Here is a 15,527-nt window from a genome sequence, read left to right as displayed (position 1 = left end):
CCCAGGGTGCTGGGCAGGGCAGGAGTTGCTGTTGGTGAGTTCTGCTTCTCCCTACCCTCTCCAATATGATTTTAAGCTGAAACAGACAAAATCCAAGACCAGGAAAACATCCTGGGTTGACCCCCCCCAAAAGTGGAAGAAAGACAACAAGAAATGGCAAAGCAAAGTTCACAACCTTTGTCCAGAGGGATTCTGGCTTAAAGGAAGGGTGAGGAGGCATCAGCTGATTCCCCATAGCAGAGGTGAAAGCTCAAACTTGACACTCAGCATGACTGGGTTTGAATCTCAGGCTCACCCACTCATTAGCTGTGCAACCTCAGGAAAGTTACCTCACCTCTCTGAGCATCCTTTCCTCATTGGCAAATGTAGATTGAAATGGTACCGGACATATAGGTCCGGTGAAGGATTGGGAAAGAGGAGGGCGGCGCCTGGGTGGTTCAGTCCGTTAAGCTTCTGACTCTTGACTCTTGATTTTGGCACAGCTCATGATCACTGTTTGTGGGATTGAGCCCCCTGTTGGGCTCTGTGCTGACAGCACGAGCCTGCTTGGGATTCTCTCTCTTGCTCTCTCTCTTTCTGCCCTTCCCTGGCTCACACTCACGTGTGTGCTCTCTCTTTCTCTCAAAATAAACAAACTTTAAAAAAAAAGAAAAGAGGAGGTCTCTGCTCCTTACAGTGCTTCTGTGCCAAGGGAACAGTTGTAGCCATTTTCTATGAAGCACCAACTAAGTGCCCGTGTATGGATGCCAGAGCCTGAGCTGTGCAGCCTCTGTCTATTGGGGATTCTACCTGGTACTGCGGTAGTTCAGAGTAGGGCTCTCACCATTGTAATTTGTATCCAAAATAGTTTTGAGTCAAAGAACATTCTGGGAGACCCAGAGTTCATCAGTCTTTGCCATGGGTTACTCTGTTTGGCCAGCCCTCCCCACACAGCAAGGGCTCAAGAAATATTTGTTGAATGAGTGACTCAATGATGGAAGAAATTAATGAAAGATGAAATGTTGGTGAGTGTCCCCTACTGAATGGAGGGAGATTTGAAAAAAAAAAAAAAAAACCCTCAGGAATTCATGAACATAATATTGAATGAAATAAGCCAGATACAAGAGAATGTTCAGCGTGATGACATTTGTATGAATTTCTAGAATGGGCAAGATAAATCTGTGATGATAGAAGTCAGAATCGTGGTTACCTGAAGATGGAAGGAAGAGAGCTAGGAAATGGCAGAGCTGGGGTTTAAACCAGAGGCCACTGCCAGCTAAGCCCATGTTCTTAACCCCTTAGCCAAACTGCTGCTCAGAAGCCATACAGCCCAGTTTCCCATCAGATTTTGAGAGCTCCTTTACAGCCTCTGCCAAATGATTGGCCAGGTTCCACTTGCATATTTCCAGTGACAGAGAGCTCATTACCTATATGCTTGCAAAGGAGAACTTGGGAGGAAGAGTTCTAGTCCTTATAACAGCCTCTGCTTTCTCCTGCTTGACCTCAGTTATCTTGTGACTGCCACACCTAGGGACTTTTATCCAGAAGTGGCCTGTCTCCTTGTCCAGTCCCTCCGGCTCAATGGGAAGGGTAGGGGTCATGGTGATAACTTTATAGTGGATTCTCTCACACACGCCATTCTTGTTCCTTTGAAGAGAAGAGAAGGCAAAAGTGTCATGGAGGATGATTTGGGAACAATTCAACAAATGTAAAATGTCCATATTCTATAACCCAACCATCTCTCTTCTTGCACATGCATCCAGAGATGGAGGGGCAAAGAAGCACAGAGCAGCAGGGTTTGTGAGAATAAAAACCTCGCAAACAATCTAAATGTCCATTGATGGAGGACTGGTTACAACACCAGAGTGTGTCCTTCCACTGAAGGATGCCAGAGCAGTTTAAAAGGTTGGGAATGAGGTATCCACCCAAGAGAAATGAGAACACATACCCACATAAAGACTTGCATGCAAACATTCATAGCAATATTATTCCTAATAGCCTCAAACTGGATACACTCCTAGAGTCCACCAACTGGCAAATGAACAAGCAAAATGTAGCATATCTGTACAATGGAATATTAGCAAAAAAAAAAAAAAAAATTAAAGAAAAGAAAACATGAGGGGTGCCTGGGTGGGTCAGTTGGTTAAGTGCCAGACAATTAACAGCTTAGGTCATGATCTCATGGTTTGTGGGTTCGAGCCCCGCATCCGGCTCTGTGCTGACAGCTCAGTCTAGAACCTGCTTCAGATTCTGTGCCTTTCTCTCTCTCTGCCCCTCCCCGACTCATGCTCTGTCTCTATCTCTCAAAAATAAACATTGAAAAAAAACTTTTTAGATTTCTTTTAATGTTTATTTTTGAGAGAGAGACAGAGTGCGAGCAGGGGAGGGACAGAGAGAGAAGGAGACACAGAATCCGAAGTAGGCTCCAGCCTCCAAGCTGTTAGCACAGAGCCCATTGTGGGGCTCGAACCCACCAGCTGTGAGATCATGACCTGAGCCGAAGTCGGATGCTCAACTGACTGAGCCACCCAGGCGCCCCTCCTTGGATAATTTTTTAACTTAAAACAAGCAAGCAAGCAAGCAAGAAAGAAAAGAAGCAATGCAAAAGAGCCTAGAGGCTACAGTCCATCCTCCAGCCCATCTTTTACAATTACTGGGCCCGTGGATTTAGGAAATTGTCATTTGTAAGCAGTAAATTGGATGTGTCTAAACTTAGAAAGGACTTCAGGAATGATCTAGTCCAGTTCCTTTGCTCTATAGGTGGAGAAACTGAGGCCCAGGGAGGGACTGCAGCCTGGCCAATGCCAAAGCTTATTGGGCTTGGGCCAGGGCTGCAGTCCAAGCCCCGGATGAAGCTCCTAGCTCTGCCCCCGCACTATACTCTGCACAAATTGTTTCGTGTCTCCGGGAAGGGGGAGTTTATAAATTTGGCCACGTTTTGGAACAACAGAGCCATAAATGGACATGCCCGCAGGAGGCTGGGAGGTACCTGACCTTTGAGGCTGGGGGTGGGGAGGGGAAGGGAGAACAGGGCCAGCAGCCTCAGCCCTGGCCCAGATTCTTGCATCCAGGAGAAAAGAAAACTGGAGAAAGGAGCTAGTCCAGAGGGAGGCTGCAGATGAAGCAGGTAAACACGGAGGGCCACATGGACCTGGGTCAAAGGCCCCCCACCTACCACTGTTTGGCTGGGTAACCTTGGACACACGCCTTCACCTCTCTGAGCCTCAGTGGTCACCAAACCTGGTAAATGATGAGAACGTGTGGAAAGGTTATAAAAATGCAGATGACCAGGCCCCAACTCCAGCTTACAGAGAATCAGATTCTCCCAAGATGGGTCCCAGGCAACTGTATTTTCCAGAAGCATCTTGTGGTAGTCTGCATCACTAGAGAACTGGAATTCAGGAGTCACTGACATCAGCCTTAAAACAGGCTTCTCAAAATCATTATTTTTATTAGACTCTTGCCCATAGAGGAAAATCCGGGCTGCCTAGCATGCCATTCAAGGCCTCCACGGCAACAGAACAACTTCACCCCCTCCCCACTTCAGCCCTTTACATTCATCCCTCCGTTGTTTCAGCAAACAAGGTTGAGTGTCCCCTCTACAGCCCCACATAAAACCAGGTCTCTGCCTTCCCTGGCAGTCCAAAGTGGGAATAAATCAAATTCCACACTCCATGGTTCTCTTCCTTTTTTAAACACATTCACATTCACACTTTCCAAACGAGACAGTTCCTTCAAGTTGGACAGGCCACCATCCCATTTGGCTTCTCTTTTGATGGAAAATCCATATCCCCTCTTCCATGAAGTTTTCCAGCTGTTCTCTGCCCCCCCCCCCCCCACCCAACCCCAGATGGAATCACTACCTATACAGGGCTCTACCCTCTAAATGAATGAGTAAATAAATGAGTGGAATTCCTGATTGATTTGCCTCCCGGCCCTGGCGCAGTTTGTAGCCAATAAAAATGTTTGTTGCAATACAATGAACACTGGATTCTCTGAGCCAACTCTGATCTGAATGCAACTACCACTGAAAAACATTCAGTCAGTCAACATTTACTGAATATGTATTATGCACCGGGCATGTGTAAACAAACCAGATCACTCCAGATGGGGTTAAGAGCAAAAATGAGTGCTCTGAGAGAGAACAATTCAGAGGTGCTGTTTCAAAGAGGGTGGTGAGGAAGCCCCTTGGAGCTGAGGCAGAGCTGGCCTGCAGAGCCCTAGAAGGGGTGACTTGATTTGGGTTTGAGAAGGGCTCTTGGGCTTCTAGGTGGTGAGTGGAGGTGGGGTGGGGACAGTGCCAGAGCCGAGTGATGTGATTAACAATGGTGTGGAGAGGTGGGGCCCAGCCACACGAAGACAGATGTCACAGGGGGGCCTGCAGCTTGGGTGGGACAGCTGATCTTCCAAACTTTAGAGTCTTTGATGCTCTGAGCCTTATGTTTTAAACTCACACACACACACACACACACACACACACACACACACACTTAAAGAAAACAAAATCCCTCAGAGCCTCAGAAGTTGGCTAAAGCCCATAGGATTGTCTGTTTTTTAAAAAAAATATATTTTCCCACTGAATCTTCAGTTTTGTATTTCCAGCAGCTGGCATCCACCCAAGGGGACAAGTTAGCTGAGACAAACAGGCTTCCGTCCCTCTGTCATTGTCCTCTGGATCGCTCGTGGCTGCTAAAAGGGTCATTTCCTGAGGCCTCAGCAGGGCTAGGAGGGTGAGGTGTGGGGGCCAGGCCTTCCCACGGATGCAGCTGGGTCAGCTGCATTTCCCGAGGGGACATTGCTTTGGGGGAGGGGGTGGGGCAGGCAAAAAGCAGCCCCGGAGGTCAGGCAAGCAGCTCCGGCCCAACACTTCATTAGTAAGTCAGTCACTTGAGGTTTAACAAAACGATGTGGTGAGGTTCCCAGGCTAGCCCACAAGAAGAGCCTGTAGGTCTGATATTGGAGAGTCATTTGTGTAGGATGAGAGGAACTCAGCCCAAGAGAGGTTCTGGGCCACCTGATTTCAGGACTCACCAAATTCAGGCTAGGTGACCTGGGAATGATCCTTTAAGGTGAGGCTGGGCTGTGACTGGAACACAGAAAAGCCCTTCCCTCACTGGGAGGGGCAGGGGGCCCTGACTCTGGGACAGGGGACTCCAGGCATGGAGCCCACTCAACTCCATGACTATCTAAGCCACACACAAATTTTAAGTTACTAGGTTCAGCCCCTCCTAGTTATAATCTGGTTTCTTAAACTGATGCTCTGCCCCTGTGATGGGGAGGCTGCCAAGGCTGTGTCTGTCCCAAACCCATCAAATAACCTCCCACAAACCCATTAATCTTGTATCAGGATCATGCACCTTCCTCTCATGTCACTGTCCCTCATTGCTCTCCCAGTGTTCATTACACTGGCTTGCTTTGGGTTTCTCTTTCCTGCCCCGTGGCCTTTGCCCATGCTGTTCCCTCTGCCTGGATCAAGAGGCAAAGTGCTTCCTAGTTCCTTTTTCCTCCTAGAACTAACGCCAAATAGCAGTACTGATTTGTGCAGTAATTTGCATGATATCATCTTCCTCCAAAGCATCATTAAAGACGTTCTACCATTGGCCTCTAAATTGGCCACAGAAAGGGAAAGAAAGAAAAACGACAGTATGTGGAGGGGCTTTTTGGCCCGAGTCTGGAAGAGGTGCACATCCCTTCTGCTCACATTTCATTGTCTGAGAACATGGCCCCTCCTAACTACAAGAGAGACTGGGAAGTATGGTCTAGCTGGGCCTCAAAGAGGAAGAGATGGATATTCATGCATACTAGCTGACTATCACAGAAATGTGGCTCCCTGACACGAGAAGAAAGGGGTGATGGAGGCCTGGACAGGAAAAAGCCCCTGCTGTTGCAGTACACACCCTTCACATCCTTCCCCAGAGGGAGAGACATGTCTCCTGGGCCTGTGTCCACCTTTTCCTGTGAATGTAAAACTAATTAGTGGTCAACTCCTGGAGCAGACATAGCCCCTATCCCATGGACGATCACCTCTACCCACCAAAGGCTGCTCACTGAATGCCTGATGGTGTTGTTCTGGCCTCAGGAGCACACTGGAAGTGCCAAGAATTGGCACCCCCAGAAGTAGCCCTTGGCCATCGAAGGATAGAAAATTGGTGGATAGACAACCCAGCTCCCTAACCCTTTGGTTGGGATGGCTGAGGTATGGCCTACACGGTCTCTGGGAGGTCCCTAGTAGGGCTGAGCTCTGGTTGTTCACCACAGTAACTGCCTTGATAATGCTTCCCCTACTGGCTCACTTCCACTCCCTGTCTCGCTTCCCCACTCCCTGACAGGGATTCCCTGGGTTCACTTCCCAGATAGATTCCTGACACTTAAATATTTGTTTTAGGGTCTGCTTCTGGGAGGACCCAAACTAAGGCAGCTCCCTGTGCTCAGGAACAATGACCCATACTCTCCTCCCCTACCATGTCCAGCCTTGTGCTTCAGGGATGCACAGACATCCTTTTGAATTACTTTTAGAAACACACAAAAACACATGTCAATGGATTGGTCATCTTGGCCAGGGCCTTGAGGCCAGGGAGAGGGCCTCATGTACTTGAAAACAAGCCTCAGAGGATTTATCTGCCCATTCTGTTTCTTTCCCACACACAGGAAAATCCTGGGCAGGCAGAGCTTCCTGACTCGGGGTGGGGGGTGGTGGGGAGAAGCTGACAGCGCAGGGTGAAGACTCTCCTCCTTACAAGAGAAAATGTCTGGGTGGTTTGAGGGAATGACTGTTACCTTCCTCACTGACTGGAGAAAGGGAAAGTTCAGAATTCTGAGTTCTAGTCCTCAGTCTGCCACTAGTTTACTGTGTCACTCCGGGCTGTTCCCTCCCCCTGGGCCTCAGATTCCCATCTATACAGGTAGAATAATTGTGCACCAGGATATCTTAGCATTGCTACATTCTGCATTTCTTCTGAACTCAGATCCAGGCCTGGCACACTATTTCCTTGTGAAAACTTTTAAGGGATTCAGGAAGTTAAAGCATACAAGTATGTGGAGTATTTTGGAAAACCAGTATTAGCAACAATTAAGAAGAGTTATAGTGATTTGTCCTGTTAATGGAATTTTCCATGGAAAAATACTTTTTAAACATATATTTTCTTAATAGATTGGCATTCACTAGCAACTTTTCTCTTTTCTTTTTTCCAGGCTCGCTCTGGTCTCTACTTTACAGGCCAAGTTACTTTGACCAATGAGATCATGTTGTTCACTCTCTTAAAACTCATTCATGGATACACAGTGTCAAGCAGGGCCTCCCACAGTGCTTTGCACAATAGCAAATGATTGATTATTGAATTGAATTTTATTTCCAAGCTACTGTGGCCCAAGAAGACACCTTAGAAATGCTTGTTAGAATTGTGTCTAAAGTAAAAGCTAAAAGGCTATGAGTAAACATGAGGGAAAGCTTATCTGAGAGTAAGGTGCTTGGTATGGACATTGTGGTGTTGGTTTTGGTACTCAGTTGGCCTTTTAGCTTCATTTCAGCTTGTAGATAGATGAAGTCATTGCACAAGTTACTCCAGTTAAGTGAGTTGCTATTGTGCATGCGGACCATATTGGTTAGGGATGCATTAAGCTGCAAGTTGTAGGATACAGTAGCTTAAACCATAACCACATTGATTGCTTGCTTGTCTGCAAATCTGGATGCAGGTGGGCATAGAATTAGTCCACCTGCTTAATGATGTTATAAAGACACAGGTCCTTTTAAAAAAAAAAAAAATTAATACTTATTTTTGAGAGAGAGAGAGAAAAAGAGAGAGAGAGAGAGAGATTGAGAGCTCATGCATGAGCAGGGGAGGGGCAGAGAGAGAGGGAGACACAGAATCCAAAGCAGGCATCAGGCTCCGAGCTCTGAGCTGTCAGCACAGAGCCTGATGTGGGACTCGAACTCACAAACCACAAGATCATGACCTGAGCCAAAGTTGGACGCTTAACCAACTGAGCCATCCAGGCGCCCCAACACAGGTCCTTTCTACTTTTTCACTCCTCTAACCTTATTTCCAGGGCCTCATGGTCCCAAGATGGCTGTCATTTCTATAAGTATCATCCTTGTTTAAGGAGGGTAATACCCCTGAGCTCTCCTCTCCCTTTTGATCCTTTTATGAGGAAAGCTTCCTAGAAGCACCCTAGCATACTTTCCCTATGTCTTACTAGTCAGAACTAGGTTACATGAACGTTCATATTAGTTACCCATTGCTGGGGAACAAATAACCCCAAACCTAGATTCTTAACACTGCCATAAATATTTTCCTATCTCTCAGTTTCTGTGGGTCAGTTGGGGATGGTGTAGTTTGGTGGTTCTGAATCAGGATCTCTTAGGGGTGATTTGTGCCTGTGTCTTCATTTATAAAGATGACTACATGATGACATGGAGAATTCGATGCCACTGAAAGAAAAGTTTAACATTACTCACAGTTCTCCTAGAAACAAGAGGCACAGCATGTGTGTGGGGCCATAGGGGGAAGCACCAGTGTTGGTCAGGAGGCAGAAAGGAGCAAGAGAAAGCCAAGGCCATAACCTTCATTAGGGTTTCTGTGGGATAGGCAAGGAAAGGCAGGGTAATGTTTGGGTAGTTTGGGTAATTCCAGTGGGCTCCAGGGCACAGGGGCTGTCCCTAGTTGTCTAGTACCTGGCTTTGGGATGATCTAAGTCAAGGGAAATATTAGCTTGGTATATGAGTTAGATAAAGAAGTGTCAGGGGGGTATGGACTCAGGATTGGTTGGTTTGTACATAAAAGGTGGGCTCACCAACAGGTTGTTTACTGTCTCTGGGAATTAGCTAGCCCTGGGTGGGGCAGTCTTTTACCAGCCAGCAAGGCCCCCCAAAGATGTTTAAACATCATAAAATATAGAAAAGTTAAAATATGATTAATATAGGGGTGCCTGGCTGGCTCAATTGGTAGAGCATGTGACTCTTGATCTCAGGGTTGTAAGTTCAACCCCCAAATTGAGTGTAGATATTACTTAAAAAATCTTAGGGCACCTGGTGGCTCAGTCAGTTAAGCATCTGACTTCAGTTCAGGTCATGATTTTGTCGTTTGTGGGTTCAAGCCCCACATCAGGCTCTCTGCTGTCAGCACAGAGCCTGCTTTGGATTCTCTCTCTCCCTCTCTCTCTCTCTCTCTCTCTCTCTCCACCCTTCCCCTGCTTATGTGCATTCTCCCTCAAAAATAAATAAATGTTTAAAAAATAAATAAATCAAATCTTTAAAAATATATGATTAATACAAAGATATCTCTGGCTGATGCTGCAAGTCAAAATGTTGGCCCACATTCAAAGGTTTGACTGGGGCTGGAGCCACTTTCCAGGTCTCTCACTCACATGCCTGGCATGTTGGTGCTGGCTACTAGTGGCAGGACTTAGTTCCTCCCATGTGGGCCTCTCCACAGGGCTGTTGAGTGTCCTCACACTATGGTGGTTAATTTCCCCGAGAGCAAGTAATAATCTAAGAGAGCAAGGTAACAGCAACAATGGTTTTCATGACCTACCCTCAGAAGTCACTCTTTGAAATGAGTCACTAAGTCTAGCCTACATTCAAGGTTGTGGGGATGAATTTCCACCTTTTCAAAAGGAGGGTGTCAAAAAAATTTACAGACATATTTTAAGGCCACCAGACCATTCCTGACTGCAAGGGAGTCTGGAAAGGCAAAAGAGAACAGGATTGTTGTGACTAGCTTAGACTAATCATGATTGACTCATAGCCTGGGATACAATCCCACCCCAGACAAAAATCAGGGTTCAGTTAATGAGGAAAGAGAGGGAAGGCTGGTGGGGAAGCATTTTATCTGCCACAATGGTGATGATAAAGATGAAGGGGACTAAGGTTTCCAGGTATCCTGATATTGCATGAGACATATTCCTACTAAAACATTATTTGTTGCTTATATGAAAGTCAGTTATCTTTTTTTAAAGAGAGAGAGAGAGTCTCAAGCATGCTCTACACTCAGTGGCGTGGAACCAGATGCAGGGCTCAATCTCACAACCCTGGGATCGTGACCTGAGCCAAAATCAAGAGTCAGACACTCAACCAACCAAACCACCCAGGTGCCCTTCTGAAAGTCAAATTTAACTGGTGTCTTCTATTTTCATTTGCTAAAAATCTAGCTCCCATGGTGGGAAATAAGTCTTCAATGGTCATGGAAGGAAGCCAGTGAGGAGGTGGCACTTCTTAGGAAGGAGGAGCTAAAGGAAGCCTGGGGGTTCCTGGAAGAGGAACAGATGTTTCAAAGCCTAGGGTAGGTTCCTTTTGGTGGGGGAGAGCAGGAGGGTGAGGTTGAGGCTTTCTGTGTTCCCAGTCTTTCTCTCCTCTGCTCCCAGGCCACCTCCGCATCCACCCAACACCAACACCAACACCCCCAACACCACCATTTCCTCCATTTTGATCTCAAAAGATATCCAGGAAGCTCTATCTAGAGGTATCTCTCTGCAACACCCTGAAAAACCAACTCATAAAGCCAAAGTAGGGGCTGCGGGCAGCGTGGCAAAGTGCATGAGTGGTGTGAGAACTTGGAGCCTGTGTGACCTCAAGCAAGGCCCTCCCCTCTCTGGGCTTCCCTTTCCTTGGCTGTATAATGATGGTTGGTCTAAATCGTCTCCAAGGGCCCTTTTACTTGGCCTACGTGTCTCCTTCCCAAAAAGGAACAAAAAGACATGGGTGGTTTCTCTCGTCCCGTCTCCAAGCCAAATTCAGACGAAAATGTCCAGGGTGACATAGATTTAATATAAACAGTGGTGCACTGATACTCACAAATACCCCAAAAGGAGTCCCAGATGAGCTATTTTTATCCTTAAAACACACACACACACATACACACACACACATACTCACTCCAACCCCCATCACCCCCACCCATAAATTCTTCCAGTTGGTTTTTACAAGACAAGAGTTCCAGTTAAGAGTGCTAATTAAACAGCTTTGACTGTGGGCAGAAGGGAGGCTGGCGAAAATCTTCTCTCTGGGCATGATGTCATCATAATTGTGCATTTCTCATGACCCAAGAATGTGAGTGTGTTTGCACTGCACGTTGAAGCCAGTGATGCAAGTGTGGCCTGGTAAACAGGCCCCAGACAGGCAGGCCCTGCAAGGAGCCGCCGTGCAGAGGCCTGGCGGAGGCCCAGGTTGCTCTTAACTCCTTCCTGGCAGGACTGGCTGGTGGGCTGCTGAGGTTTGGCTAGGGAGCCTTCTCTACTCAGCCCTTGCTTCTCTCCCAGCCAGGGTCCCTGCTGGTGACAAGCTCTGAATGTGGAGTCACTGAGACCTGAATTCTACCCACCTGCACCATTTGCTTGCTCGAGGGCCTGGGGTATGTGACTCCTCTGCCCTGAGCCTCAGTTTTCTCATCTGAGAAAATGGGGAGATGAATCAGGGCTTCAGTCCCTTGTCTTCAACTCTACAGTCCACAAAGCCCAAATATCCAAGGGCTTTTCCATATATTTGAAGAAAACTCGTGTGGAGGCCAAACCTGGGGCCCCACTTAGACTCAATACTTAAACTTCTCACTACAGCAATATTCATATATTTGATTGGAGATGGGTGGGCCCAGTCCCCACCAGATTAAAAAAAATTTTTAATGTTTATTTATTTTCGAGAGAGAGAGAGAAACAGAGTGCGAGGAGGGGAGGGGCAGAGAGAGAGGGAGACACAGAATCCAAGGCAGGCTCCAGGCTCTAAGCTGTCAGCACAGAGCCCGATGCAGGGCTTGAACTCATGAACTGTGAGATCATGACCTGAGTCAAGTCAGACGCTTAACTGACTGAGCCACCCAGGTGCCCCCAGCTCACCTTTTAAAACCCCCAAAATTCTGAGTTCTGAAACCTGACCAGCCCCAAGAGTGTTGATCAGGGGTTGTAGGCCTGGGGCACCTGCCTTTTGTTCACTGGGAGACGTACTAAGACACTGCCTTCTGCTGAAAAGTCCTCCCTGAGCACAAGGCTTAGCTCTGTGTCAGCTGTGTCCCAAGCTGCCAGCTCAGTGCCTGGAACACAGCAGTCACCCAACCAACAGCTATTGAATCAATAGCTGAAGTTACTCATACCCCATAAATGCCGGGGTGTTGATCAAGGGGAAACTGAGGCCCGAGCCTCTGAGATAGCCTTCCCTGGATCCTTTCCCACAGAGGGAGTTCTGACTTTCCCCAAAAAAGGTAGCTGCTCACATTTCTGTGTTGGCCTGCTCACAAACAGCTTGGTGACCCCCCTCCGACATTCCAGAGCAGCCTCCTCCCCGGCTGGCTGGTTTGCGGGTATCAACGAGTTTTCTTTGGCAGAAGGTTCAACTGATTGGGAAAAAAAAAAAAAAAAAGGCGGGGCGGGGGGGGGGGGAACAAGTTGAAAGCTGGAGGTGGGGAAGGGGTGGTCACAGGGTAGAGTGGGGGCTTCTGGGGAAGCTGAGATCTGCCAGCTGGCCTGAGACTGTGGACCAGATTCTGGGACCCTTCTGAGGACTGTGACTGTGTCAGTAAGCTCCTGTCTTAATCCTAGAACTGGAGAATTACCCAGACCTGTGCAGAGCTGCCAGGATGGAAAAGGCCTCCCCGGTGTGGTCTGACCTATTCCCAGCTGCTGTGGAGCCCCGAGTAACTCCCTTTTCCTCTCTGGGTCTTTGCATGATAAGGTTGGAGAATCCAGCAAAACAAAGCTGACATTATAGACACAGACTTGAGTCCAGGCCCAGGCTCTTCCTCTGATTGGACAGGGAGTTAGAGCCAGTCACTTTCCTTCTCTGAGCCTCAGTCACCTCATCTGTAAAATGGCACTGAGTTATAGGGATTGTGTCCTGATGAATGTGTTTGGCACATAGTAGTGATAAAGGAATGTTAGTAAATTACCCTTGGCCTGGATAGCCCTCCTGATCTGATGTTCTATGTTAGGCACTAAGCACAGTAATAACCTCATTGTCTGAGCACCCACTATGTTCCAGGCACTGTGCTAAGTGATTTACAAGCATTATTTTTTTCCATCTTCCCAATATCTCTCAAATGGGTACCAGCCTATCCCCATTTGTCAGAGGAGAAGATAAGGTTCTGAAAAGTGAAGTGACTCTCCCAAGGCTGCACAGTTAGTGAGAAGCAGAGCTGGATCTTCTGGACTCTAAACACTTCATACCAGGCTTCAAGAAAGATCTAGCAGCTAATTCTGTGCTCAGCTCCTTGAAGCAAGAGATTCCAAGCCCAGCTGGGCCACACCCTGATGTAACATATGACCAGTGCAGGGGCCTCAGTTCCCCTATTGGAACCATGGGGAAGATCCTCCTTACTCTGCAGCGCTGAGGTAAGGATGCTGGTGACCTTGAGAAGGATTTGCAAGCTATGAGATAGGACAGGCACTCTCAAAGGCTCAGAAATGGGGACCAAGGGAAAGAATTAATCCTTTCTAGTCTCCCTAGCAAGTATCAGATCAGCCATGGAGAGGCTGGAGTAGGGAAAGTGAGTGAGGGATAGTTGCATTGGAAAGGCTCTGGGTTAAGGGAACTACTCAGAAGCTAAGAAGTGAAGAAGTGGTCCCAGCCCTCCCCTAGGACCTGACCTTCACCACAGTCTGTCCATCCATTAAGAGTTGGGCAGAACTGCCTCTAGAGTCCAATGGATCAGAGTTCAAGTCTCAGTGCCACCCATCTCCACTGGGCATCCTTTGGACTTCCCCTCTCTTCATGTCAGTCTTCCCAACTGTGAAATGGAGGTGATAACAAGAGCCTCATCAGGACTGTAGTGAAGACAAGCCTTGCCCAAGGATATTGGTTGAATAATTATCTCCTGGCACCTGGTCTGCAAGGCTTCTAGTCTGGAAGGAGAGACTATATATAAAGTGTCTGGCACAGGTAGGTGCCCACTGGATGGATGGAAGGAAGGAAGGAAGGAAGGAAGGAAGGAGAAAAGGTAGGAAGGAGAGGGAAAAAGAGGGAAGGGGAGGGGAGGGAGGAAGGAAGGAAGGTATGGATGGATGTGATGAGCATCTTACTCTAAGTCACACAGTCTGGAAGTAACTATTCCTGACCTCACACTGGGCACCAACGAAAGCACAAGAGCTGGTTAGAGAGAGGCACTCCCTGAGCAAAGTTTTGGAGTTAGGAATTATTACAGCATGGATAAGACACTGGTCTCACTTGCTCAACAAGATCCTATGAGGAAGGGGATCTGATTACAGGCTCTCCCAGAGTCCTTTGGGGCAAACCCACCAGTTTGTACGGGGAGTAAGGCCCCACCGCCCAGAGGAGCAGGCAGGAGCAAGCCCAGCCTGGGGGTCAGGCCTCAGAGGGCCTGGTATGGCCATATTTGGTTTTCAAGGAACTGGGAGGCTTCTTACCAGCTCTGCTGCCCACGCACGGGAGTAAGGCCACCCACAGTTGCTGAGTCAGGCAGACAGCTGGGGTCGGGAGCAGAGGCCCCACAAACAGGCGACTGTAGCACAGTTGTCCAGAGCCTGGCCTCTAGAGTCAAGATGTGGATTCAAATCCTGCCTGACTCTGATAACTGTGTGACTAGGCCAGCCACATCACCTTTCAGAGATTCTGTTTCCTTTACCTGTAAAATAAAATGACAGCAGTAAGGACGAGCGCCATGACTGAGTTTACTATGTGCCAGTCTGTGCTGAGGGTTCTGCCTGCATTATCTTGCTTAATTCTCATCACGATAGAGAAGTATTTTTATTGTACCCATGAAACACAACACATGAGACCAGTGTTTCTCATTTGTGCCTCAATAATTCCTGATCCCAAGCCTTTGCTACAGTCTCCTCCACCTGGAGTGCCTCTCTCTCCCTCACCAGCTCTATGTGTTCTTTGGTGTCCAGTACGGGATTCTGACTGTGGGACGTGGCTATCCCCAGACGAGGAAGCTGAGGCACACAGAAGCGAGGTCACATGCAAGTAAGAGACATAGCTAGGAATAGCTAGGAAGTACGGAGCAACTTCCCCACCTTCCCATTTCTATGATATCATCACTTCCCTACTCAAATACCTCCACCTGCCCCTATAAAACAATTCTCCCCTTTCCCAGTTTACAATTTGCTGCCAAAGCCTAAAAAAGCCTGCTCAGGCCCTCCTAACCGCCCCATGCAGAAGGTAGGCTAGACAGCACCGCCATTTTATGGATGGGAAAACCGAGGCTCAGAGAACTAAAGCAACTTGCCTGAGAATTAGCAACCAGCCAGAGGGGCAACCAGAATTAGGCTGCAATGCTGACTCCCATTCCAGTGCTCTCTCCATCACAGTAAGCTGACCCTCCACGTTTTGAGAAGAGAGTTTCACCTCTCCTCCCAGTCAAGCCACCTCTAGACAGATGTAAGGATAAAAGAGAAAATGGGGGTGCCTGGGTGGCTCAGATTCTTGATTCTGGCTCAGGTCATGAACCCAGGGTCATGGGATCTAGTCCATGTCAGGCTCCATGCTGAGCGTGGAGCCTGCTTAAGATTTTCTCTACCCCGCTCCCCGCCCCTCTCTCCCTCTGCCTCCTCCCCCATTCACACTCTCTCTCTAAAATAAATAAAATAAAATATATTTTAAAAATTAA

The 15,527-nt window shown here is 47.8% G+C and overlaps 1 long non-coding RNA gene across 2 annotated transcripts in view; it reads right to left on the bottom strand.

The window, feature by feature from the left end:
* Positions 1-1,064: 1,064 nt before the first annotated feature.
* Positions 1,065-15,527, bottom strand: part of LOC132665554 (uncharacterized) — a 30,534-nt gene continuing 16,071 nt past the window's right edge. Inside the window, exons 2-5 of one of the 2 annotated variants that reach the window (XR_009604175.3) lie at positions 14,323-14,540; positions 13,546-13,685; positions 12,177-12,296; positions 1,065-1,626 (exon numbers count right to left, since the gene is read on the bottom strand). This is a non-coding gene — a long non-coding RNA (uncharacterized LOC132665554). The remainder of the gene's footprint in view (positions 1,627-12,176; positions 12,297-13,545; positions 13,686-14,322; positions 14,541-15,527) is intronic. The other variant, XR_009604176.2, reaches the window with a different exon arrangement.

Source organism: Panthera onca, chromosome D3 (genome assembly GCF_046562875.1).
Source record: "Panthera onca isolate mPanOnc1 chromosome D3, mPanOnc1 haplotype 2, whole genome shotgun sequence".
Classification (NCBI taxonomy): domain Eukaryota; kingdom Metazoa; phylum Chordata; class Mammalia; order Carnivora; family Felidae; genus Panthera; species Panthera onca.
This window is presented reverse-complemented; position numbering and strand designations above follow the sequence as displayed.